Raw genomic sequence first — 27,633 nt, 5'->3', positions numbered from 1 at the left:
TTTAAGTTTATTTATTTCGAGAGACAGAGAGAGAGCATGCAAGCAGGGCAGAGGCAGAGAGAGAGAGGGAGAGAGAGAGAATCCCAAGCAGGTCCCACACTGTCAGCACAGAGCCCAGCGCAGGGCTTGATCTCATGAACTGTGAGATCATGACTTGACCTAAAATCAAGAGTCGGATGCTTAACCGATTGAGCCACCCAGGTATTTTTACCCAAATGAGATGAAAGCTTTTATCTACACAAAAACTTGCACATAGATGTTTATAGCACCTTTACTCATAATTGTCAAAAAGTGGGAGCAACCAAGAAGTCCCTCAAAAGGTGAATGGATGATTTCTAGCTTTGAGAAGAATGCCGGTGCAATTTTGACGGGGATTGCGCTGAATGTGTATATTGCTTTGGGTGGTATTGACATTTTAACAACATTTATTCTTCCAATCCATGAGCATGGAGTGTTTTTCCATTTCTTTGTGTCTTCTTCAATTTCCTTATATGTGGATCTTGAGAAACTAAACAGAAGACCATGGGGGAAGGGAAGGGGGGAAACAGTTACAAACAGAGAGGGAGGGAGGCAAACCGTAAGAGACTCTTAAATACAGAGAACAAACTGAGGGTGGATGGGGGGGTGGGGGAGAGGGGAAAGGGGGAGGGGGAGGGGCATGGAGGAGGGCACCTGTTGGGATGAGCGCTGGGTGTTGTATGGAAGCCAACTTGAGAATAAATTATATTTTTTTTAAAAAAAGGTGAATGGATGAGCAAACCACTGTGGTGCCTCCGTTTGATGGAGTGTTGTTCAACTGTAAAAAGAAATGAGCATTAAGTCATGAAGAGACATGGGAAGCCAGTCATATGGCTCCAACTATATGACATTTTGGAAAAGGGCACAATTTTGGAGACAGTAAAAATATGAGTGGTTGCCAGGGGTTATTATGGCGGGGGAGGAAGGGGGAGGATGAAAAAATGGAGCACGAGATTTTTAGGGCAGTGAAACTATTCTGTGCGACACTGTAATGGTTGCTACATGACATTATCCATTTATCAAAACCCATAGAACTGTCAACACAAAGAATGAGCCCTAATATAAACTGTACATGTGAGTTAAAAATAATGTATCAATTATAACAAGGGTACCGTACTATAACAAAACGTTAATAAAACAGGAAGTGTTTTTACACTACTGCTCAATTTTTCTGTAAATCTAAAACCATTTTAAGAGATAGTCTAGAGGCGCCTGGGTGGCTCAGTCAGTTAAGCGTCCGACTGGATTTTGGCTCAGGTCATGATCTTGCAGTTCATGAAATCGAGCCCCATGTTGAGCCCCACATTGGTCTCTGCACTGACAGGGTGGTGTCTGCTTGGGATTCTCTCTCTCCCTCTCTGTGCCCCTTCCCCACTCTCTTTTTCTCTCCCTCTCAAAATAAATAAATAAGTAAACAAACAAACAAACATTAAAAAAAAGAAATAGTCTATTAAGTTAAAAGAAAAGCCCTATATGGGCAGATTACTATTACTCCTATTTTATAGAGATGATTATCACTCTCATTTTAGGGAGGAATATTTTATTCACGCCTTTTTACAAAAGAGAACATTACAGCTTAAGGAAGTTGCATGTGTCGTTCAAGTTCACACAGACGGCAAGGGGCAAGGTCAGGCTTTGATTAAGCGGACAGGCGGCCCGAAAACCCTGAGGGTGTGGTGCCCAGAACCTACCAGCACTTGGAAGAGACACACAGACATTTGAGTCCCTGCTCAGCTACTTGCCACCCATGTCCCCCCGTCAGCTCTCCTGGGGGACCAGAGCAGGGACCTACAGCCCACATACTGAGCCTGCTGTGTGTGCAGAGTCATCGCTGGGCTCTTCCTGCTCCGGAATTCCTACTCACCATTCTTCACCATCTACATGCAGGAACCCAGCAGGTATTTGAGGAGCCTATCCCTGCCGGCTTGGTTCAGAACCAAGAGGTGAGTCGAAGTGCAGCACACAAAGACAGCTTCGGGTGAAGATCTGAGCTTTGCTCCAGTTGCCATGGCACCGCACAAACTAGAAATCCAGGGTGTGGTTATAAGTTGGGGCTGCCACCACCACTCCTTCCAGCCCCGGAAGCCCATCACCGAAGGGGACATCCAGTGGCATCAGGTCCAAGCATCACCTCCCATTATGATCAGGACTGAAGGGACCCCAATTCAGGGAGAGGTGACATCTGCCATGGGAACCACCAAGACGGCCCTTGGATGGGAATCAGGAGTGGAGTGGAGGGCAGTCATCCTGAGTGCTGACTGTGAAGCTAATCTCAGACGAGTGGGAAATGCCTACCTAGCACAGCTGGCAAGCCCCATCAAGCTGCTGACCTTGAACCCTGCTAGGGATCAAATGGGTCCCCCCAGAATATCTATGTTGAAGCCCTGATCCCAGTGTGACGGTATTTGGAGGTGGCGCCTTTGGGAGAGAATTAGGTCGTGAGAGCGGAACCCTCACAAAAGGAATTACTGTCCTTGTAAGAAGACACACGAAGAGATGATCTCTCTTCCTCGAGAGGACACAGCGAGAAGATGGCCGTCGCGAACCGGGCCCTCACCAGAACCTGAACACGCTGGCACCCTGATCTCAGACTTCCCAGCCTCCAGAACTGCAAGAAATACACTTCTGTTGCTTAAGCCACCCAGTCTATGGTATTTTTATTAGAGAAGCCTGAACTAAGACAGGCCTTAAGATTTGGGGAAGAAATCTGGATCAGGGAAGAAACAGCAAAGAATCTGAGGACGTGATAAGAGACTCCTCTGGCCGTAAGAAAGTTTTTCGCCCTGAATACCAACCTATGTTTGCGCTCCAGGCCCAAGCCACTTACAAAGGCCTTTCTTCCACACAATCTTGTTTAAAGACTCAACAGCCCTAGGGGTGTGGGGGATGGTGAAGGATGTATTTGTTCCCATTTCACAGATTAGGCAACCAAGGCCCAAAGAACTGAAATCATCACCTCGTGCTCACAGTCACGCAGGAGATAATGACCAGAACCTCTCAGGCCTCCTGACCCCACACCCTCCCTCTTCCACTACCCCACCCCTCCCGACGCTGCCCAGCACACGGAAGGTGTACAGGAAAGCCCGGAAGCATCTCACCGAGCTTCGGCCCCACAGCCACAGCGGCCCAGCAGGGGCTATCTTTTCCCACCCTGACCCCAACTGGCAAAGGAGGGCAGCTCCATCCGCCACCCTGGGTCACGGTTACCCTCAGGCAAACCAGGGGTGGAGCCACAGAGAATGATCCCAGGCCAGAGAGAAGGAGGCCAGGTGTCCTCCACTGCCTGGAGGCCCAAAGGCCAGTGGACTGGGCCTTTGAAGGAGAGAACTGGTCAGGGCCAGGGCTGTGGCGTATCGTCCCGGCTCTGTCACTGGTTGGCTCCATAATAAGGATCTAGAGCCTTAAATTGTTCAGAGCTTTCACCCAATAATTCCATTTCTCAATTATGGATTAGATAAGGTACAAAACCTCAACTCATAAATGGCTTTCTAGTAACTGAAATTTATGTCTATAAAGATTTTGAAGTAATACAAGAACTTAATATTGTAATGTTAAGTATAAAGTGGGATACATAACTGTCTACTGACTATAACTCCAACTATGTCAAATCAAATGTGTAGAAAAGAAAACCAGAAAGAGACATACCATGATGGCAGCACTGAAAGGTATGGGCGTAAGTAAACCTAAAAGAAAGTGACAGAGTCTACAGGTCTGCATTTACAACTTTTCTGCCCCATCACTTCTGCAAAGGAAAACAGAACATCAACTTTATTTTTCAAACAAAACGGGCACCTGGGTGGCTCAGTTGGTTAAGCATCTGAATTCAGCTCAGGTCATGATCTCACAGCCTGTGAGTTCAAGCCCCGCGTCGGGCTCTGTGCTGACAGCTTGGAGCCTGGAGCCAGCTTCGGATTCTGTGTCTCTCCCTCTCTCTGCCCCTTCCCAACTCATGCTCTGTCTCTTTCTCTCAAAAATAAGTATTAAAAAAAATTTTTAAATAATAAAAAATAAAACAAAACATGATGGGTCAGAAGATTCAATATCATAAGGACGTCAACTCTCCTCAAATTGATATGGAAATTCAATGAAATCACAATAAAAATCTCACCAGGTTATATATACATATATAAATATATGTATACATATGTGGGTGTGTATATATATACGTATATGTGAAAGGGGACAAGCTGATTCTAAAATTTGTCTGGAAATTCAAAGAACTGAGAATAACCAAGTCAAATGTGAAGAAGACGAAACTAGAGAACTTACACTACTTGCTATAACTGAATGACTGTGTCCCCCAAAATTCATGTTGAAATCTTAATTTTTAGCGCGAGGACGGTATTAGGAGGTGGGGCCTTTGGGAGGTACTTAGGTCACCAGCACAGAGCCCTCTTGATTAAGGTTGGTGCCCTTACAGAACAGCCCAGAGCGCTTCCTCATCTCCTGCAGGCAAGGACACAGTGAGAACGGAGCTGCCTATGAACCAGGAAGCGGGTTCTCACCAGACACCAAATCTGCCAGCACCTTGATCTTGGATTTCCCAGCCCCCAGAAGTGAGAGAAACACATTTCTGTTGTTGATAAGCCACTGCGTCTGCGGTATAGACTGTTATAAAGCTTTAGGAACTAAGATGGGGTGATATTGGTGCCAGGATAGACAGACCGATAGAAAAGAGAGTCCAGAAACAGACCACACGTGTGGGACTCGATGTACAGCATAGGTGAAGTTCAGGGAGGAAGGTCTTTTCAATAAATGGATCAAGTGAGTATCCATATGAGGAAAAAGTCTTGACCCCTACTGAAGCGACATGAAAAAATTATTGCAGATAAAGTATTGACCTAAATGTAAAAGATAAAACAATGCTTTTAAATATAAGAGAATATCTTCGTGACTTTCAAGCTGGCAAAAATTTCTTAAACAGGACACAGACAGCACTAGCCGTGAAGGAAAACGATTGATAAATCTGGGCACACTGAGATGAAGAAAGAACTTCTGTTCCCTGAAAGCTGCCACTAAGAGAGTGTAAAGACACGTTATCGAGGGGATGGGCAGAAGAAATGGACAAACCCTTCACCACAGAGGCTGTCTGTGGTCACGTTAAAACCACAGGAGGATATTGTTTCAAGCCCGTAAGAATAGCTGGAATAAAAACACTGGCAATAAAGTGTGAGCAAGGATGTAGAGCAACGGGCCCTCTCCCTCACTGTCGGTGGAGTGTGGCAGTTTGGCAAAGTCTACTAAAGCGAGCACGTACCTACTCCAGGACCCACGGGTCCCATCCGTGGGAGAAGCCCAACAGAAATGAGTGGCCCTGTGTCCCGAAAGGCATATGCAAGAATTTTCTTAGCAGCATTAACAGCCAAAGACTAGAAAGAACTCACACGCCCATTAAAGGTAGAATAGATCAATAACCCGTGATATAGTCATACGAGGGAGACCACTCAGCAAGCAGAGTAAGCAATCTACAAAGGCACATATTACAGATGGCTCACAAATACGAGGCTGAGAGAAAGAAGCCAGACGCAAGAATGCATGCCTTGCGATGGCATTTATATAAAGTACAAAAATAGACAAAACTAATCTATGTTGATAGAAGTCAGGATGGGGATTCCTTTTGAGGGATGGCTGGAGAGAGGAATGGGGTACAGAGCACTCCTGGGGGTGTGGGGGATGCCCTTGACCTGGGCGGTGGGTGTTCAAGCAACAATGCTCACTCTCATCTGGTCTTCCTCCCCTGGGTGCCTCCCCTCTCCCGAGCCACAGCCCTCTCCGTGGACGGCCTCTCTTTCTAGAACATTCTAACCTCAGCCTGCAGACTCCATATCAACATTCTCAGACAACTTTCTCCAGCTGAAGACCCACCTCAAATACTCCTGTGATCTTCAGCAGTGCCCTCACCCTGTCCTTCTTCCTGGGCCCTCCTCCTCCTCCTCCCTGTCTCCTGAACTTCCCAGATCCACAGGGCCCCAATGCTCTCCATCTCTGCCACCATCCTCCTCTGGTCCTCCCATAGGCCTCCTGGCCCACTCCCTCCCTCCCACCCACTCTCCCCACTGCAGATGAGGAGACATGTTTCTTTTCTCCTGGTCCTTCCCATCTGCTTGGCCCTGTTCCTCCCGCTGCACCACCAGACAACTCTGCCCCCCCGCCTTCAGACTCAGCTTAAATATCATCTCACCAGAAAAGCCTTTCTCATCCCCTACTCCACCCCCGCCCCCACAGCTACCGCCCTCCTCCCCCAGTGTCCCCCAGGGCTGGCACACATAGGTGCTCAATAAGGACTTTAGAAAGGTCAGAATGAACGAATGAACTACATGACTATGTCCACAGCTACCACCATCTCCCCTATCATATGACCCTCACGAAGCCTCCTCCTTTGCCAAACTACATTCTAGGAAGCATATATTTTGGCTTGTGCCTGGTCCAGTCCCCCCAAACCAGACACCTACCAGGCTTGTGAGGTCCTTGAATTGCCTTTCATCACTCAAGATCATTTTGATGACAAGCAACAGAAGTAGGCATAAGGAAAGATGACGGACTCGCACACAGGAGTGTGCTTTGGCTTCAGGCGAGCTGGCTGGGCAACATCAAGCCATTCTATCAGCTTCAGGCTCCCTCTCTCCTCCTCCAGACAACCTAATCCTCAGCTGAACAGTCTCTCTCTCTTCATGGAGGCAGGATGGCCACCAGCAGCTCCAACTGTCATTAAGCCCGCCAGAAAGAGGGCCTCTCTTTCCCAATGCTTCCGAGAAAAGTCCCAGAACTTGGTTTCATTGGCCAAACTTGGGTCACATGTCTATCCCGGAGCCAATCTCTGTGAGCCAAGGGATGGAATGCTCCGATTGGCTACCTCTTGGGGAGCTAGACCCGGCTTGTTGGCCTAGCTGGTGAGAGCCCCTTGTATGAATTGTGATAACAGCAGCCGCCATTTATTCCAGGCTTTGAATGGTCCGGACCTCTCTCATTCAGTCCTACCTCTGTGGTCCTGTTTTCATCCTCACCTGTGTCCTGCCAACAGAATTACGATCTCTGTCTTAGAGACAAAGAAGTGAAGCTTTGGTCAGGGAAGTGACTTTCCCAAGGTCAGTGCTGGGAGTAGGATAAGAATCTGATTCCCAAGTCCACAGCTTTGGCCAGACCAGCTTCTTCCTGCCTCCCTGATCCCAACCCCCGCAAAGCCCACTAGTCCCTGCTGTCATCCATGACCCAGCACCTCCCAGACAGCAACAGAGCCCCACAGTAAGCTCCTCCAGACGAGAAGGGCATGCCCTCTGTCTGCCCAATGCCCAGCACGCCTCCTGCTCAAACAAGCAGGTGAAGACTGACAGGAGCAAAGTCACTATGGGTCAGCCTTGACCATTCCCCACTCCTGTGCTATTGCCCACCCCACCCCCCCCGCCACCTGTCCCAGAGCCAGCTGCCAAGGCAGGGGGCAGGGGGCGCTAAGCCCTGTGTGGGCAGCCAAGGGGCTCCCAGGGTCCCCACTCTGAGCAGAGACCAGTCCTCTTGGAAGGGGGGGGTCCCAGCTGCCCCCGGCAGTGTGGCCTGGATCCTGCCACCCTCACAGAAGAGTGCAGAAGAATGGCTGAGCCCAACGCCAGTCTAAGAACAAGACAGAAATAAATACCATGTTTGAATTTGGTTCATGTCTTCAATGTATTTGCCCTTTCAAATCCTTGGTCAAGCTAAGATATTCCCCATGCCTCCTTTTCACATTCTTCCTTGAATTCAGCCCTAGAAATGGGGTTCTAGCTCCAACCACACATGTGGGTTTGCCTTTTAGTAATAAGTAATAATAATAATAAACAGCAGCTTTCTCTTATGCTGCATCAGGTCCATGCCAAGTACTCTTCTGAGCCCTTAACATATTCAGTTAATCCTCTTGGCAATCTATAAGGTAAACGTTACTTTATTCCCGTTTCACAGATGAGGAACCTGAGACCCTCCCATGGAAGCTGTCAAGTCCCTCTGACTTCCCCACCAGTGCCTCCCGTAGCCGGGCCCCTGATGGCCGAGCCTGACACACTGGGCCTCCGCTGACTTCAGCGTGTTTTGCTGCATTTCCATCTTGGTCTGCTTGCATCGTGTTCTGTTCTACAAGCAATTCCCCAAACTTTCAGAAGTAGGTGCGGTATAAATCCTAAATGATTCTTAACACTAACGTCTTCGATTATCTGTACGCTTAATGAATTAATTCATCCAACAAATAACATCTCATAGCAAGGCTTCTGGAGACAGCGCAGGGGGGCAGACTGGAGGCCCAATACAGACAGGCGCCAGATCACACAGCACCCCCAGGGGTCACAGCAAGAAAGCTGGATTTCTATCCCGCGGGAAGGGGAAGGCTCACCACGAGGCTAGGAGCACGGGCTCTGGAGCCAGATGGTCTGGGTTTGAATCCCACCTCGATCACTCGCCAAATGCAGGGCCTTGGGTGAGCTACTCTCTGGGCCTCCATTTCCTCATCTGTGAAATGGGGCTTGAAATAGCACGAACCGCAAAGACAGCTGTAAGGACAAAATGAGCTCGCCCGTGTGAAGTGTGAGAGCAGGGCCTGGCGCACAGTAAGTGCTCACCGTTAAGGTCGTTAAGCCGTGTCCGCTGGAAAGAGCCACGACCCCCGTTTCCCCACGAGGAGACAGACCAGGTGACGTGGCCGTCTCTAAGGCCGCATGGTAAAGCCACTCGGTACCCACGTAAGAGGGCTTCCCGCGTGCCGGGGCCTGCGCAGAGTACCGGAGCGCCTCACCGCAGACCCCTTCCGAGAAGTGCTCGGCCAGGTGGGCCCTGGAGGTGAGGGGAGAACCCAAGCCCCTGAGCCCTTGGGGAAGCGGGGGCTTTGGTCCGGCCGGCACTGGAGGTGGAGGGGGCTGTGGTCTGGGGCCAAACGCCTTCGCTGCTCTGATTCCTCCCTCCGATTGTTCGCCTCTGCGCCCTCAAGGGGTTGCAGTGACTCCACCCAAGCCAGCACCGCTCCCTAGGGTGCAACTGGCATGTCCTCCGGGCAGTGCCGACCTCAACAAGCACCCGCTCCACGCCCGGCACTCTGAGCAGAGGCCAAGGGGCCGGATGCGGGACGACCTCCACGTCCCTCCTGGCGCCCGGCGCACAGTAGGCACTTTGTGAATACTCACCTATTTGCTGTGAAAAATACCTCACTGGACAGGTACGAAGAACCGACTGCACCCATCCAGAGGGAAAAAGTCTGGAATGCGATGGAGCCACAGGATAACTCGGCAAGCCCGAGCACTGTCGCATCGGCGGCCTCTTACCATCCTGGGCTTGGGCTCTGACGTGACAGACTCTGAAATGGGATCCAGGCTCTGCTGCTAATCCGTTTGAGACTCTGGGTCTCGAGGATCCCTGTGGTAAAAACCGGTGATTTGGATTGTTTGTGAGCTCCTACAGCCACTTGGCTTCAAGGGCACATTTACTGGTGCCCGACTCTGTGCCAGGCCCTGGGCTCAAGGATCCTGCCATGTTGGAGGGGAGCCTCTGTGCTAAGGAGCACACAGAGCAGTCGCCTGCTCAATCTGGAGGACTTCCCGGGGGAGGTGATCCTGGACTGAGCCTCACGGGATGAGTAGGAGTTGGGCAGGTGAAAGAATTCGGATTCCACCCCGTGGTGCCGAGCGGTCACAGTCGGACAAACGTGACGTAGAGAAGGAACTCTGTGGGGGAGGGCCTGGAGAGGATGCCTGGAATCCAGAGAACAGTTAGGCGCACGTGGTGGGATCCAGGTGGCCTGCGGACGTCCCAGCTAGAATTCACTGTAGAATGTTCTGGCCTGGGGGATGAAGACTCTTCAGGTCCCAGTTGGAGGCAAAGGCCAAGGGAGCAGACAGGACTGTCAAGAAAGGCTGCAGAGAGGAGCCGCCAGCAGGGGTGGGGTGGGAGAATGCCAGCAGCCACCAGCTGAGAGCGGGAAGAGAGGTGCAGACTGAGGAGTGCGCTCCCCGCTGTGCTCCCCGCTCAGGAGGACAAGGTCCTCGAGGCTCTGTTCCCCGAGTATCCTGCACTCAGTGCAGAAAAGACATACGGCAGGTACTCGACAGACGCTTGGGTTTTTAAAAATCCTTTCAATTAGATTCGGGAAAGCAGGAGGGGTGGGGGGAAGTGAAGTCCAGGAGGAGGGAGCAAGCGGCCTCCGTGCCGCTGGGAGGTCAAGACCATTGGGCTTGGCTGCAGGGGGTTAAAAAGTGCCTGGCAAGTGAAGAATGGAGACGGTGACCGCAGAAAACTCTCTCTAGACCTTTTGATGGAAAACGGACAAGGAAGAGGGAGAGGTAGGGAGTGGAAGTGTGGCTCAAGGAGGGAGGGGGGGGGCAGGGGAAGGGGGCAGCACCTGGAGGGGTGTGGGGAGCCCAGGGAGGGTCTAAATCCCAGACTGGCTGCTTGCTGAGTGATCACAGGTGAGCCAAGTCACCTCTCTGAGCCTCAATTTCCTCACCCGTGAAATGAGGGAAACAGCCCCCCCTGGAAGGTAGGGGGAACATGAAGTGAGGTAGCCACACGAGGCATCTAGCATGGTGGCCGGCACGCCACCAGTCCCCGGAGAAGGCACCCTCGTCATCCTGTCACCTGAACCCCACTCTAGCTCTCCCATTTACACGTGAAGAAACTGAGTCACAGGCAGGTGGGCCGGCTGCCAGGGTCCCCCCAAACGCGCGGCGGGGCCGGCTCCTCATGGCCGTGGGGAGGGCCCCCGGCATAGGGCCCCGCACGAGAAATATCTATTGGCTGAACGAATGCGAGGGACTGAGAGAGAAACCAGAGGAAGGCTGCCCTGGCCTGGTGCCGGCGGTGCTGCGGGGCAGATAAAGCGCGGCCCCAGAAGGCAGCCGATCAGAACCGGCCTCAGCCCCAGAAACCATCCTCTCCCGGCATCTCACACTGGAGTGTCCCTCAAGTTCACCTGGAGAGCCTGTTAAAACACAGATTTCTGGGCCCCACCCCAGACCCATGGAGTCCAAATATCAAGGGGAAGAGTTCACAAATGTGCGCTTTTTTTTTTTTTTTTTTTTTTGAGAGACAGAGAAGCAGGAAGGGAGAGAATTTTAAGCAGGCTCCATGCCCAGAGCAGGGCCTGATGTGGGGCTCGATCTCACAGCCATGAGATCATGACCTGAGCTGAAATCAAGAGTTGGACGCTTACCCAACTCCGTCACCCAGGCGCCCCAGGATGTGCACTTCTAACCTGCACCCAGGTGAGGCCAGAGTAGATGACCCGGGGGGCCACAATCTGAAAGGGACGAATGGGCATGCCCTGACTTTAGAGAGGAGAGAACCAAGGTCCAGAGAAGGGGAGACCTAAGAATGTGATCACAGGCAAAGCCGTTCCAGGCCCGACTGATAAGCTAGCGGGATGTCCAGGACCCAGACCACTGTCACTCTGGTGCCCGACGGTGCCCAGGAGGGCAAGGTGGAAGGCGGGGACAGGAATTGCGGAGGGAAAGAAGAAGGAGAAAGTACGGGGCAACAGCTCACATCTAAGGCAAGTACAATTCAAGAGGTAACGCCGATTGCCCAAGACCCCACAGCGGCCACGTGTCAGGACGCGAACTCGGATTTGTCTGATGCTAATCAGCCCCCTAACCACCTGTACACAGTGTCTCCCAGAGAAGCAAAAGGAGGGAGAAGAGAGGGGGAAGGGGCGGCAGCAGAGGGTCTGGCAGAGGCCCCAGGAGAGAGAGGAGGCCCGGCCCGTGTGGAGAGGGGGCAGTGTGCCCTCTGTGCCGCCCAGGTGGCCAAGCCAGGCTGGCTGCTGCAGGGGGGGGCCGGGAGCGCCTGCCCATCCTGGTGCCCCACGGTTGCCATGCCGACCCCCAGGCTGTGTTTTCGGATGTTGTATTTGATTTCACACGTTTGGAACTCCAATTACGTCATTTCGCAACACAGGGTTGCCATGACAGCCAGCCCCACGTTCCTTGTTCCCCGAGTGGCTCACACCTTGGGGTAGGGGGAGGGGCCAGCTGGCTCCCCCTTCCCCCCCCCCCCCGGCCACCAAACGTCAACCCAGAACTCTTTGAGGGGAGGCCAGGAATGTGGGACTGGGAAGCACCTTAGGGATCGGTTAACATCTATATTTTGTGATGGAGAAACGGAGATCTGGGTGGCAAGGATACACTTCCTGACCCCCGCCCCTGGCCAACGCACTCCCCCCACCCTGTGCCGCACGCTCCTTAGGATGGAATCTTTGCGTACCTGGCTGCCCCTGGGCTGGGGGGCTGACAGCTGGCCCCCAGCAATGGCCTGGCCGCCTGCCCTGACCCTGCTCTCTGGGGCTTCAAAGCACCTGGTCGATACGCTACATTGAGAGACTCGCACACACACGGGTTAAGTGCGGAGGTGGGACAGAGTGACTGAGAACACCAGCTCTGGTGTCGGCCCTGGGTTCAAAAGCTGGCTTCCCACTAAGCGAGCATGAGCTCTGGACAAGGGGGGGCCACCTCACTGAGCTACTTCGACACCTGCAAACGGTCACGGAGGTACTTAACCCTTCATAATCGCTTGGGGCGACTCTGCCTGACTACATACAGAACACCTATTACCCGGGCACTTGGGTGGCTCAGTAGGGTGAGCGTCCGACTTCAGCTCAGGTCACGATCTTGCAGTTAGTGGGTCGGAGCCCCGCGTCGGGCTCCGTGCTGACAGCTCAGAGCCTGGAGCCTGCTTCACATTCTGTGTCTCCCTCTCTCTCTGCCCCTCCCCCGCTCCCTACTCACATTCTGTGTGTGTGTCTCTCTCTCTCTCTCAAAAATAAATAAGTGTAAAAAAAAATTTTTTTTTTTAAGTAAGAACAGCTATTACCTAGTGGATGCAATAGTGTTCGTTGGGGCTTTTTTTTTTTTTTTTTTTGTCATTCCCCTGTCATTGTAGCTAAGTTCTGGACTCAGCTCTGCTATGTGACCAACCTGCTCTGTGACTCTGGGCAACTGACTTTCCTCCTCTGGTCCTCTAAGCCGGTAACGTGATGACCTTCCCCCAGCGCTCGCTCCCTCACCATTGAACTCTCCCTTCCTTAGTCCTAACTTCCAATTATTTAGTCCCTTATCTGCGGGCTTCCATCTACTAGGTAAAGTCAGAAGGGCTGCTGGGCTTAGTTCAAAAACCTCCGCGTAGGTCCCACGTCCCGCTCACCACCTGCAGGAAGATGGCATATCTGTCCACGTCTTTCTTGTCCGTCAGCTGGGGTTAGCAATCCTTCCCGCACCTGCGCCAGACGCCCCCGGAGAGGCCGCAAAGCCTGCGAAAGGGCACGGGACCTTTTCATCTTCGAGCCACTGTCGCAGCCATCCTTGCGAAGGACCCGTCTCCCAAAAACCTGAGGGAGAAACAACTATTTAAATTTCCATTTTTTGTTTTTAGATGAGGAAAACGAGAGCCAGAGAGGCGACAGGAGTTGCCCAATTTTAGCAAAAAGAAAAAAAAAAATCCTGAAAAGTGTGAACTGTTACTGCAGAGGAGGCCGTGCCCCTCACTCTTTCCCACTGGGTTTTTTGGGGACTGGCTCATTCCACTTGGCATAACGTCTTCGGAGTCATTCGTGCTGTAGCCGGTGTCGGAATCCCCTTCCTTCTCGAGGCTGAATAACGGTCCGTTGCACGGACGGCCCGCATTCCGGTCCCCCGTTCGTCTGTCGGTGGCCACCTGGGTTGCCGCTCCCGCCGCCTGCGACGGCCGCCGCCGCTCTGAGCAGAGGGGTGCAAACATCTCTTCGAGGCCCTGCTTTCCGTTCTTTGGGGTTTATGCTCTGAAGCAGAACTGCCAGATCCTACGGCGATTCCAAGTTTCACTTTTTGAGGCCCTGCTACGTCTTCCCCGCTGGCTGCACCGCTCCCCACTCCCACCCAGCAGGGCACATGGGCTCCGATTCCTCCACATCCTCGCCAGCGCTCGTTATTTCTGGGTTTTGATAACAGCCGTCCTAAAGGGTGTGAAGCAGTAAATTGCTAGATCTCGGTGAATGGCAGCAGGGGAGGAGCGGAGGGGGTGGGAACCCGGGGGGAACGGGGAGAACGGCTCCGGGCTTGCAGCGCGGCCACCTGAGCGGATGAGGGCTCGCCGGCTGAGCCGGGAGCCCCGGGAGGGGAAATCGGCACGAGGAAGAACGTGCAGGCCCCTGAGCCTGAGGCTTCCGTGGGACACCCTGGCTGAAGACCGGAGTCCGTAGGTCTGGGGGAGTCTGTGCTGCAGGGTGGAAGCCAGCAGCATCTGATGCGAAGCCGCAAGCCAGAACGAGATTCCTTAGGAAGTGTGGGATACGGAAAAGAGGGGGAGGGCCAAGAACGGAAACCTGGGGTCCCTACGTTTTAGGAGCGGAGCCACGAAGGCACCCACAAACGGACACAGGCGAGGAGCAGCCCGAGAGAGAGGAGGAAAGCCAGAAAACCGTCCTAAGGTTGCAGAGCCCGGGACTGGATTCTGCTGTAAGCGACAGGAAACCCAAATCGGTGGCTGACTCAAGACCCAGTTTCCGTTTTCTCCTGTGTGAAAGAGGTGTGGAGGGAGGCAGCCCATCACCATCGGAGACTCAGGCTTCTCTGTCTCTGGCTCCACTACTCTTAGCCCTGATTTCACACTCAAGGTCACTTCGTGGTCACAAGATGGCTGCTGCAGGTCTAGCCATCACGTTCACGTTCTGGCAGCAAGAAGGAAGAAGCAAAAGTCTCCTAGCTGAGACTGCCCAGATTCTTTCAAGGAGCTTTCCTGGAAGGCCCCTCCCACTCTCCCCCACAGCTCACACCTCACTGGCCAGCCCCAGGTGCCAGGGAGGTTAGGAAATGCGGCCTTTCGGCACAGCACCCTGCTTTCCTGGAGGTCTGGCTTCTGTCAGGAAGGACCCCGGGAGAACGGCTGTAGGGGAGGCCACTGGCAGGCTCTAACACAGAAGAAAGAACTCTCCAAAAGGAAAAAAAATAGCAAGATGCCTCAGCTAACGTGTAAAAGGTTAACCACTGGATTTGGCGATGAGGTCTGCAGGAGGACAGGAGAGGGGAGACGACAGTGGCTTGTAGCGTGAATGGGGGCGGGGGGATGAAGACGTGCCGGCCGACCATACCTGGGACCCGCTTGGTACCCAGAGAGATGACAAATGGAGGGACGTTTGGGGTCCTTCATCGAGAGACGTGAGGACCAGGCCTAACAGGCTGTGAGGGCTGGGCCGAGAAGGGAGGGGAGGGGAGAGAACAGGGAGGTGTGAGGCCCCGGGGTGGGGAGCAAGGGTCAGAAGAGACACAGGCGGCTTCCACCTGTGGACTAGAGGACAGAGTATGGCTGGTGGGGGTGGATGGTTGGGCGTGGGAAACCAAGGATGTCCCCGCCAAGGCCTGGGTTCTTGCCTAGGGGGCAAGGGGCACAGTCACCTCTTGGGGAGCAGGGGGACTGAGGAAGGTAGTGAAGAGGGCCTGGAGGGGGGTCCACCTGCCACAAAAAAAAGGGCTTGAAGGGACTGCTGAGGGCCCACTGAGACTGGAAACCATCTCAGGAGCGGCAGTAAGCTTGGCGGTGCGTTTCTTCGGCAACTCTCAGGGGAGCGAGCCATGGAAAGAGAAAGGTGGGTGACGGGGACGGGGGCTTTGGCACAGATGGAGCCCCTGTGGAGGGAAAGGGGGTGCTCAGGAGAGCTGCACTGAGGTTCTCGGTGTCTACGTGCTGGGTCCAGCAGGGTGGGAAGTGGTCACCATCAGGGTGGAGGGCTGGGAGTTAGAGCTTCAGAGGGGGCAGGGCTGAGGGGCAAGGCCCAGGGGCAGGGTGACAGTGGTGGTGGCACAGGGTGGAGGGAAGGGCGTGAGCCAAGTCTTCAAGGGACGTGGAGGGTGGCAGGCAGGTTGGTGGGGGGCAGAACTGAGGAGGACCCCAGCCTGACAGAAGATGACAGGCTTAGGAAGGAGTGTCCCCAAGGGAAGCAGGGTCCTAGAAGGGCTGGGGAAGAGGTGGCAGAGATCCTGTGAGCTATAAAGTCATCCAGGACCCGCACACAGGACCAAAGGCCTGGGGAAGGACGGAGTCGACGGGGAGGGGGAGGAAGGCAAGGAGCCAGAGGATGAGAGAAGATGGGCTTTTAGGGCAGACCTGGTTACCTCATTTTACCGATGAAGAAACAGAGGCCCGAGAGAAGAGACTCACCCACGGTCACAAAGAGTGACTGAACTTGACCCAGACCCGGGCCTTTGCTCCAGCCACTCAAGCCTGCACAGGTCCCTTCCCCTCTCTAGACCTCAGTTTCCCCATCTAGAAAACGAGATCGGCTGGTGTGGTCACGGGACGCTGGCTGTGACCCATGAAGATCTGGGAACTGCATAAAAGTTCTGGGGGTGAGAGATCCCCTTTCCCTGGCTCTGCCCTTTTCACTGAGTCACCTCTGAAATCACAGAACTTTAAAAATTCCGAGTCTGTGTTGGGTCCTCAGAAGGGCTGAGTCACCAAAAAGCTGGAGGCTGGAGGAAGTTGGCAACCGTTACAGGTGAGGTCAGGCTGCCTCCAGGACCATGACCCAAGTGCCCGCTCGCGAGGGGCTGCATCGCACCCCAGCCTGGTGACCACCCGCGCCTGAGTTGGTGTGGCCACAGCAAAACCCCTACGGTGAACTGTTCTCAACACCAAGTGCTCATTCCCCGCTGCCTGCCTGTCTCCAGCCCACTCCGGTCCGTCCAAGACGTGCCGCTGGGGCCGTCTCCCCACGGCCAGCCTGCTCCTCGTCCCTCTCCTGCTCCGAAGTCCTCCGTGGCCCCCGTCACCTAAAGAAAAAGACCTAGCCTGCCAGGCCCTTTGGGACCCAAACCCAGTGCCCTCTGCAGCGACACCCAAGCCCCAAGTCCCTGTCTCCAAACTCTTGCTCACCCACTCGCGGCCAGAGTCGCACCATCCCTCCCCTCACTTCCATCCAATGGGGAACGTCCACTCCTGTCTGCCAATCCAAGCCATACAAACACACAGCCATAACCCCAGCGTCTACGTGTCCTCTAGATTTGCCGTGGCCTTAATTTCAAAATATAACGTTCCAAGCCCCTGCCCCATACCGTGAGAAGTCCTGTACCCTTCTTGGTATCCCTGAGACCCCCTAGGAGGCTACGGTTCCCAGTTCCCGGTTCTGTTCTTGGCCTGAAGCACGTCTCCACTGCATCCTGCCATCTGCCAGCCTGCTCTGCTCCTGCGTGCAGCCTCTGCCCTGACCACCTCATCCCCAGAGCCTCGCAGACTCAAGGCTATGTGCACAATAGGCCTTGCTGAAGGTTCTGGGAAAGGAGAGGGCTCTGGACCCAGCCAGCAGCCACAGCAAAGCGAATGTGTCACTTACTGTCCGGAACATGCTGGGGCCCTCCCTGCCAGCCTGCTCCCTGGCTCTGGCTGCCCGCATGCTCCCAAGCCCCTCTCTGTCGAAAGCCCCTGTTCGTGTCGACCCTGGTCCCAGTCCACGGCCTCCCAAAGTGTCCCTGCGGCAGCCGCCAGGTAACTCCCCAACTCCTGCTCCTCTTACACAGAGCCACATCCTTCACTCAGTGATGACCTTCTTCCAGACCATGCCCGACGAGGGTGCGACTGGGGACCTTCCTCTTTGACAACCAAATGGGCTTCTCGAGGGGTCTTCCAAAGCAAGAGCGCAGGCTCCTTCTGCGACAGCCCCTCCCAAGCAAGCAGCAGCTAGCTGCCTTCGGTCCTTTAAGTAGCGAGGTTTTCATTTTCACAGAATGGAATTTTACAGTCAGAAGCGGGACCACCAAGTCCAAGGTCATTTAACAGATGGGAGACCAACTGAGACCCAGAGGTCAGGATCCTACACAAAGAAAGCCCAGCAATTTAGTGGCAAGCCTGGGCCAGAACCTGGTTCTCTGACTCCACCACCTCCACGTCCAGTACAAAGGGGGAGGCGGTAAGGAGGGGGAAGTGACATCTACTGAACACCTACTATGTGCCAAGCCGGTGCTAAGCACTTTCTGTGAATGATGCCACTTAATCCTCACGTCTACTCTTGAAACATGAAGTGCTAGTATCCCCATTTTACAGATGAGCAAACTGACACCCAAGGAAGATGCCCACAGCCAGTTGCCCCAAATCTGTCCGCTCAGAACTGGAATTACGGCCAAGCCCGGTTCCTTAAGGAATGTACCCAGCTTGGTCTGAAGTGGGCTTACTCTTCTTTACAATAAAAGCAAACATCAGTGGACCCCCTGCTTGTGCCAGGCACCCGTATGAACGTGTCACAGGTGAAAGCTGTTAGGATTATTCCCATTTTACAGACAAGGAACCTGAGGCTCAGAGAGATGAGGCCACCTATCAGCAGACTGGTGGCAGAGGGAGACTCAAATCTAGAACCATCTAGCTCCAAGGCAATTTTCTTCCTGCTCCCCTTCTCCCTTTCTGCTCAGGAAGAACAGGCATGGGCTCCAAGGCCTGGGCCTGCCTCTCTCCCCCACCTCCTGCCAGCTTTAGGGCCTCATTTTTCCCCACTCACGGATTCACTTCCGGGCACCTGGAATGCGGTTCCGGTCATTGTGCCAGCCTATAAGGGGCAGTCCCTCCCCCGACCCCACATACCCCAAGCCCCGCAGAAAGGATTAGGCCTGTGACTAGGAGACCCCGCTATGCAAAGTCCGGGCCGCCTAGATTAGGCTGTCCCTCCCTGGCAGTTCACTCAGGGACTGAACTAACTGACCCTTGGGGTCCCATCTGGGCCGAGACGGAGCCTCCCCCTTCCTCCAGGCACCTTCACCACGGCCCTCCCCTCCGTCCAGCTGCCACAGAAGAGGCACTGGGCTCTCCTATCCCAGGATGGGGGAGGGGACAGCTGCAGATCTGAGGGACGTCTCCCCTAGGGACCCTCGATTGCCAGCAACAGAATCCAACTTAGCTTCCTTCTGCTGGAGAGGCATTCACCAGGAGGCTGCGGAGAGCTCACAGAGTAGAAGGCTGGTAGGAGAAGCAGGTGGAGACTGAAGTCCAGGAGAAGGAGGGCTTGCGTCCATCCCGGCAGCCCCAGAGACATCTCACTCAGAGTCCCACCTGGCTTCTCACAGGTCACACGTTCCACCAGGGATCCTGGGACAGTCAAAACCCAACTGACTACCTCTGCAATAGGCCCCAAACCTTGCTTCTTCCATGCACGCAGGCTAGAGGCTTCTCTGTCTTGGCGCTGTGCCTCTTATGTCATACTAGGATTCCGCTAGAGCTAAGAGGGCCATGCTTCCACGTACAGAGCGAGGAAAGTGTGCTTTTAAGCACCAGTTATGTGTTGAACCTGGTGCTGGGCTCTTTCACACAGGTTATCCCTGCAAGTAAGGAACAGGGATCCTGGGAGAGCAAATGGCCGGGAGGGACTGCTGAGTGGCAAGGCAAGTGGGGCACAGGGCAGGGGGCGGAGAGACTGGGAGGTGGGGGGTGGGGGGCCGGGGGGGGGGCGGCAGACAAGGCAGGACCCGACTGGAAAGTGTCCAAAGGTGCAAGACTAGCCTCTCGCTAAACACGGGGCAGCCACCTCCTCCCTCCCTACGACCACGCAGCCGACTCCCAGCCACCTGCTACCCAGCCTACTCCACCGAAGAGGACCCTCCTGGGAAATGGCCCTGCCTGGGCCCTGGGGGCTCTCCCAGGAAACTCCCCGGCACCCAGGTTCAGACCCTCCCCTTGGTGGGACCTTCCTCTGGGCACGGCCTATGCCCATCCCCAGCAGGGCCCCCACACACGAGCAAAGAGAGTCAAGCAACAAAAACACCGGCCCCGATGCCACCTGGGGAGCCCGTCTGCAGAGGGCCAGGAAGGGGAGTTCTTAGCAGAGATGAAAAGACGACAATGTTGGTGTCTGAACTAGTTTTATGAAGCTAAAAATAAGCTGGAAAACAAAAGAAGCCGCTGCTCTTCAGCTAGATAAAAATAAATAAATAACTAGAACTTTGTTCTTATTTTTAACTCAACCGAAATGATTCACTCCAGCGGCCACAGATCCATTCTATGATTCGAGGGTGTGTTAACAATGGCCAGCCCGAGTCTCTCCGCGACTCATCTGTACAAACACCCACGTCGCCATAGCCTTGTCATCTCTCCGTGGGGTTGTCCGAGCTGCCCGTGACCTGTAAACGTGCCACTGGGGTGTGCACAGCCCTGACCCACGAGGCCTTGGGGTCCCGAGTGAGTGGGATCTGGGATCCAGAACATATCTAGAGAAGGTAAACAGCCAGGGAACAACTTGGACTCAAACCCCAGTTCCGCCTACACGCCACAAGACCTTGGCCAACCATTTCACCTCTGAGCCTCGATCTCCTCACCTGTAAAATGGACAGAACAACCCTGGCTGACCGAGTCCGTTCTCTCGCCTCACCCGGAATGCCCACCGGCCCCATCCTCAAAGCCTGCGGGAAGGTAACGTCTCCTTATAAGGTGATTCCAAGATGAGGGCTCACCGGGGTGGGTCCCACCAGCCTCATACAGAGACACCCCCGGGGCCCAGCCTGGAGCCCACAAGGTGTGATAGCTGCTGTCAGGTGGTGACCCGCCCTGAGTCGCCACAACAAAGCCTGCAGCTTCCCGCCAACGGCCCCACCGCCAGGTGATCCCATTTATCAGCAGCATCTGGGCCCAGCCAGCGCCACCAGGGCATTTGATGAAGACCCAAGTCTGAACCTGCCAGGCCTTGCACGAAGCAGAGCGGCCGGGCTCCCCTCCCTGGGCAGGGCCACGTGGGGCTGCGGAGATGCCTGAGGCCATCACAGAAGGCAGAGGGCTCCATCTTCATTCATCGCATGAGCGTCTGATGGCAGCAGTCGGGGAGGCCTCCACCCTCTGGCCGCCGCTGCCGCCTTTCTCACCTCGGCCAGGACTCTGCCCCAGGCTCCTCTCTTACCCACGGGAGGCCCGCAAACTGTTGGGCCGGGGGCCAGATCCAGGCCGCAGACAGGTTCTGTGGCTAAAAGCATGGCCTCTGGAGCCAGCCTGGTACTTTCCGGCTCCGTGTCCTCGGGTGGGTTACATAGCATCTCCGTGCCTCCACTTCCCCGTCTGCAAAGCTGACGTCGACACCTCATGGAGCTGGTGTGAGGACAAGTAGCTTTGAACAGTCCACAGTAAATACTCCCCAGTTTTTCCCCGTTTAAGTTGAGCCGACATTTTAAATGAGGAGATTTCACAGAAAAACTCAGCTTTCTGGCTTTTCCTGAAAAACCCAAAGATTTGGGAAGATACATTCCCACAAGCCATCAGCTGGCATTCCGTGGGGGCCAGTGGTTCTCCGCCCTGGCTGTCCCTCAGAATCGAGTTAGATTCAATTTAGTAGCCGCACCTGGGCAGCTACCGAACTATTTTGCTGCCTGGGCTCCACCCTGGACCGACTGAGATTCCCCAGGGACGGGCTCCAGCAATCCTAGGTCACAAAAGCCCCCCTGGTGGGTCCAGCGGGTAGCCGGGGTCCAGAGCCCCTGCTTTGGGCAGACTCTGGACTTGCCAGTTGGCCATGGTGACATTTTCTCTTCATTATTTCCCAGCGGTTTATTTAAGAGAACAGTTCACTGGATCCCTGCCCTTTGAAAATTGGGAAATAGGAGCCCCGGAAGGACACAGGATCTTGCTCACACCTGAGCTCATTCACGGACCCACCTGGCCCCCCCAGAGCAGCAGCCGGTGGCCCTGGTCTCCGCCCTCTCTTTGGCCACCCTTGCCCACGTGTCACGTCCAGACCAGCAACTTCCAAGCCCTCACCTTTAATCCAACCGCTTCTCTCCCCGAACACAGCAGGAACCCTTGTTTCTCCGTGCCTTCCTCTCCAATGTCTTTCCTGCCTTCTTCCCCGGCAAACTTCTGCTCATCTTGCGTGGCCCTGCTTAAGGGCCACCTTCTCCAGGAGGCCCCCCTCGGCTTGCCAGGAAAAGCTGAAGTCTCCTTCCTTTACGTCTCCCGCTAAACCGGGAGCTTCTCAAGAGTGAGGTCATCTCTGGAGCCCCAAGACCTAGTTGAGGACCTAGCTCCCCGACCTCACAGCCTCTGCATTCCCAGCTTCCCTCCCTCACCACATCCCTGTGCGCAGACCTCTCCTGGCCTCCCCAAACCCTCCGTGTCTCCATCGAGCTTCCATTCCCACCGCCGACTGCGGCCTCTCCTCATCTCTAAGCTCAGGATGGTGTGTACTCAGGCCACGTCAGCTCTTGTCACCGAGTCAGGTCTGGCCCTGGATTGACTGCCTTTGGGTCAAGGGCCCATGCTTGTCCAGCTGTGGCTGGAGGGTCATAAGGTGCAAACACGAATTCCTTGAGCAGGGATGAGGACAGGAGAGCTTCTTCTTCAAGGGGGTCGCGGTCACTGCAGGCTCACTGACTGCCATGCCAGGTACGCCTCCCCTGCTGGGCCTCAGGGCCCTCACCGCTGACATCCTCGGCGACCCCACTCTTCTCCGTTCTCTTCCCTCGCCCCTTCTTCAGCTCCTCCCCAGTGGCCTCCCACATCTGCAGGCTTCCACTCCATCCAGAGACAGCTCACGTGCACCGTGCCTGCCTTCTCCTCCTTCACCTCGTGCGAACAAACCTGTCCAAGGCGACTTCTTAGGAAGTCTGGGGAGGTCTGCCCCAAAAGACACGGGATGCTCAGTTCCTGAACTTCAGTATCTGAACTCAGGAAGTTCAGATACACAATGAATAATTATTTAGTATAAGTATGTACCAAATATTACCTGAGACATACTTAGACTAAAAAAAAAAAAAAAAAATTAAAAAAAAAAAGAAAGAAAAGAAAAGAAAACCACCACCACCAACAAAAACCAGCTTATTGTTTACCTGAACTTCAAATTTAAGGAGAAGTCCTGTATTTTGTTTGCTAAATCTGGCAACTCTAAAATGAGTCCCCTCAGGGGGGCGGGGGCCAGTGGAACCCACACCCTACAAGGAAAGCAGGTCCCGGTTCCATCTTGGTTGAATTACACCGAATGTGTCTTTTCCAAGAAGCCAGTCTATCGGGGGTGATGACAACCGGATGCTTTGCTAAATGAGTCTCAGAATTCCAGCACCACCCCTCCCACGTGTCCCTTAGGGCCCGGGGGTGGCTTAAGAAGATGGGATTCTCTGGCTCCTGCAACCCAGGCGTCCAATCCGTGTTACCACGACCCAGCTCCTCTCTCTCCAGCTCACTCCCTCTCCTCTGCGCTGGCTCCAGTCACACGCAAGGCCCATCGCAGAGCATCACCCTCACCTTGGGCCATTGCAGACCTTCGCCCCCCTTCAGGTTTAAATGCTCCTTCCCAGCAGCCCCCGCTAAACGCTCGCTGCTTCTTATTGGCTCTGATTGGGTTATGTCCCCCTCTCTGAGCCAATCACTGTGGCCAGGAAAATCCAACGCTCTGATTGGCCAGACCTGCGTCACGTGCCACCTCTGGAGCCAGTAGGAGGAGCCAGGCCCCCAGAGCCCCATCAGGGTGCCGCGGTGGAGGGAGGGAAAGTGGATCCTGCGTGGCGGGAACGGTGGCTGGCCGCTGTGATCCTGCAGGACCCAGCCTTTGCGCGTCATACCCCTCCAGCTGTGATTCTAACATTTTTCACGCAGAGCCACCCTTTTCCGTGTGAATATTTTCCCAGATTTTACATTTAGTGTCGGTTAGATGATAAAATACCTAATAATTTTTTTTAATGTGATTTCAGGAATTCCTTGAAACTGATTTGTGTCTCATTCACCACTTCCACATCAATATATTTGCATGCATCCAGTCTGCAGACAATGCCTGATGCCTGACGATGCACTATGACCTTGAGGACCCTTCACAATTATGCCAGTCGGCCTTCCCCAAAAACCACCCATCGCGTGATAACCAGAACCTGGTTCGAAATCACCCAGCCTGTGTTTGACAAGGCTTCTCAGTCACAGACCCCTCTGCAACCTTGTCACAGCCCCTTCTGCAGGCGTATCGGTGAGGACTCTTTGGTTGCAAGCAACAGAAATGAACCTTGCTTGCTTCGGCAAAAGGAAATATATTGGAAAGCTACTGAGAGCTCCCAGAATCTGTAGGGGGCTGGTACCCCAGTCTTGGGGACCAAGGATGTTGCAGAGGTTAAACAGCAAAAGGTACAACATTGGGTTCGTGACCAGAATAACATGGTCGGGATCTGGACTCAGGGATGGGTGGATCAGGCTCTTCAGTTCAAGATTCCATTCTGGTAAAGGAGCTTCTGTTAGCTTACCTTTAGCTAGGGAAGGTGAGACTCCTGCACCCCAGGAAAGAACCAGAGTGCTAGCCTACAGGGGAACTGATGCTGGCAGCCGGAAGCAACGAATATGCCCTACGAAGACGACACACCCTTCAGGTGGCTTAGATGGGGATACGCCCTCTTCCATCAGGAGGGTAGTGGTCAATTATTTTGCTATTAGAGAGTTGCCACCACTTTTTTTTTTTTTTTTAACTTTTTGGTTATTCTGGAAGCATTCACTTGGATTTTTCCCTGCTCTGGTTTTCTTTATGTTTCCATAATCTTTAGGCTCCTGGGTGGTCTGGTTTCCGACAGGCAGCAGCGTCAGCTGGTTCTCACAGAGTCCATGTGCTCATGGAGGAAATGTGGCCTGAGCCGATGTCACCCCACCCACAGAAAGGAAGTGACAGCTACACAAGGTGGAGAAATGTATGGGTTGTATCCGTAAGGATGATTTTGGTCACTAGGAACAGAAAACCCAATTCAAATAGCCATACATAATAAAGGCAATTTATTGGCTCACTTTTTTAAAAAAGTCCTTCAGGAAAAGCTTGATCCAGCAGCTTAACAGTGCCAGTAAGGGCCCAGTTTCTTTCTCTCACTCAACTTGTCTCTTTCAACACTGGCTTCCCTATCTATAGTCTCAAGACGTGTGCCAGCGGTTACCAAGACAAAGATCAACTCATTTGTGCTCAGCAGAGTATCAGAGAACCATCTTTGTCCCAGAATCCCCAGCAAAAGTCCTGAGGTTCACTCTAATGTGACATGTATGGGTTACACGCCCAACTGTAAACCAGTCACTGAGCCAGGGGGTTGAAATGCGCTTACTGACTTAGCCCCAGTTCTGCCTGGTACAGAAGCAGGGTCAGTCGCTGGAGATGCATGGCTCCCCAAATCAAAATCAAGGCTATCCAGAAGGGCAGGGGGCAGGGAGGAGAAAGATCCCGGGAAAGCCACCCACACAGGCCCACTGCACTGGGCAGCCGCATACATGGGAGTTAATCATTGATCATCATAATTACAGCTCCCATCAAGAACTGCATTAAACACTGCACACGCATGAGTTACATGATTTAGTGAATCATCACAGAACCCTGGGAGGTGGCCCTTTAATCCAATTTTGCAGAGAAGAAAGCAGATTAAGTGGAGTGACTTAAAGTATCATGCCTGTTATGAGTCAGAGGAAGGGTATGGACCCAAAAGCTATCTGATCCCCAAAACCATCTTCCCAAGCTTTACCCCATCCTGAATCTCCGTCGCCTGCAAGGTGCTGCTGGGGACACCAAGAAGGGAAGTACGTTTCTTCAACAGGCCTTCACTGAGCACCGACTGTGTGTCAGGCATCCTTCCAGGCTCTGAGCACCAGAAGTCACGGAGGTATAATCCCTACCTTCCGTGAGGCTCCTGGCCTAGAAAGGGAGACAAACACAAATCTATGATGATAACCCATCAGGAAGCGCTCTTTATGGCTGTGTCAGGCATTTCACATGCATTACCTCATTGAATCCTTAAACACACTCCGGGAAAGATGGTCTTATCTCCTCTGGATCCCTGAGTTAACAGAGGGACAGTGAGGTTAAGTTACTCCAGGTCACTCAGCTGGTTGGGCAACTCTACTGAGTCTCACTTTCTGGGGGCCGAGTGGTCATTCGTGAAGGTCAGCTCAGCAAGAAGACAGCCTTGTCCACTGAGGTCCACCGAGCAATCAAGTCTGCAGGAACGCAGGAGCGCGTGGGTTGGGGTATGCTGGGGAGGCTTCCTGGAGAAGAACAAGTTTCCTGAGCCGTGGAGAATAAGGGTACCAGCTCAAGGTCCCCAGGCCAGCACTGGTCCCCACCACTTCTTCCATGTGCTCTGGGCATTTGTCGGCAGTATCCCCACCTCTGGGACTTCCCAGCCTAGAATCCCAGACAGGGAAACCTGCTTGACTCTCTCAGTACCACTCAAACCCCAAGGTTAGCATAGAAGAATTTTAACAGCTCCGATTTACGGACCCCTTCTCAGTTCCATGGCTTCGTCTCAGTCTTGCAATCACCCTACAAGTTAGGGATTGTAGACATCAGTTTACAAGCAAGGAAACTGAGTGTTTGAGAGAGAGCTCAGAAGTCACGGGGCCAAGATTGAACCTCCAGGCCTGACTCCAGATTCTTTGCTTGTCCTGAGACACTGAGATTCCCCAGGCTAAACACACACACACACACACACACACACACACACACACCCCTTTCTTTATAGGTCAAAGAGGCTAGTGTCCTTCCTGAGTCACCCTCCCCTAGGCTGTTCTCTGACCGGCCCTCTGACTTGGGCTCTTGGCTGTGGACTTTCTAGAACCCTCAAGCAACTCATTGTGGGTGTTCCCTTAGCAGGGGAGCTTGGGTTCCCCAAGCTTCTCTAAATCTGCCACTCGTTTCCCAAAGCCTTAATAGAAGAGACCTTAATGGCAGAGAGAGAATCATGGAGAAGAACATGGGGTTATTATTTTTTTTAGATTCCATTATAGTTAACACAGTGTTATATCTGCTTCAGGTGTACAACATAGTGATTCAACACGCCCACACAGTACTGGGTGCTCATCACGAGAAGTGTACTGTTAATCCCCTTCACCTGTTTCCCCCACCTCCCCACCCACCTCCCTGCTGGTAACCACCAGTTTGTTCTCTCCAGTTAAGAGTCTGCTTTTTGGTCTCTTTTTTCCCCTCTTGGTTCATTTGTTTTGCTTCTTAAATTCCACATATGACTGAGATCACTGTGATATTTGTCTTTCTCTGCCTGACTTATTTTGCTTAGCATATTACTTTCTCGCTCCATCCACACCATTGCAAAGAGCAAGATTTCATTCTTTATAATGGCTGAATACTATCCCATTGTGTATATATGCCTCATCTTTTTTTCTTCATTCATCTATCACTGGGCTGCTTCCATAATTTAGCTATTGTAAATAATGCGGCAATAAACATGGGGGGGGGTGCATGTACCCGTTTGAATTAGTGTTTTCATATTCTTTGGGTAATACCCAGTAATGTGATTATTGGAACATAGGGTAGTTCTATTTTTAATTTTTTAAGGAAACTCCATACCGTTTTCCAGAGAGGCTGCACCAGTTTGCGTTCCCACCAACAGTGCATGAGTTTTCCTTTTTCTCCACATCCTCGCCAACTCTTGTTGTTTCTTAAGGTTTTGATCTTGGCCATTCTGACAGGTGCAAGGTGGTATCTCCCTGTGGTTGTGATTTGTTTTTCCCTGATGATGAGTGACGTTGAGCATCTTCTCATGTGTCTGTTGGCCATCTGGATGTCTTCTTTGAGAAGTGTCTGTTCATGTCTCCTTCAAGAACATGGGTTTTGATGACAGACAGACCCGGGTTGGAATCTGGGCTTGGCCACCCACCTGCTGTACGACCTTGGGTAAGTCATCTCCTGCCTCAGAGCCTCGGCTTCCAGAGCTGTTAAATGAGAGC

Source organism: Panthera tigris, chromosome C1, assembly GCF_018350195.1.
Source record: "Panthera tigris isolate Pti1 chromosome C1, P.tigris_Pti1_mat1.1, whole genome shotgun sequence".
Classification (NCBI taxonomy): Eukaryota; Metazoa; Chordata; class Mammalia; order Carnivora; family Felidae; genus Panthera; species Panthera tigris.
This window is presented reverse-complemented; position numbering follows the sequence as displayed.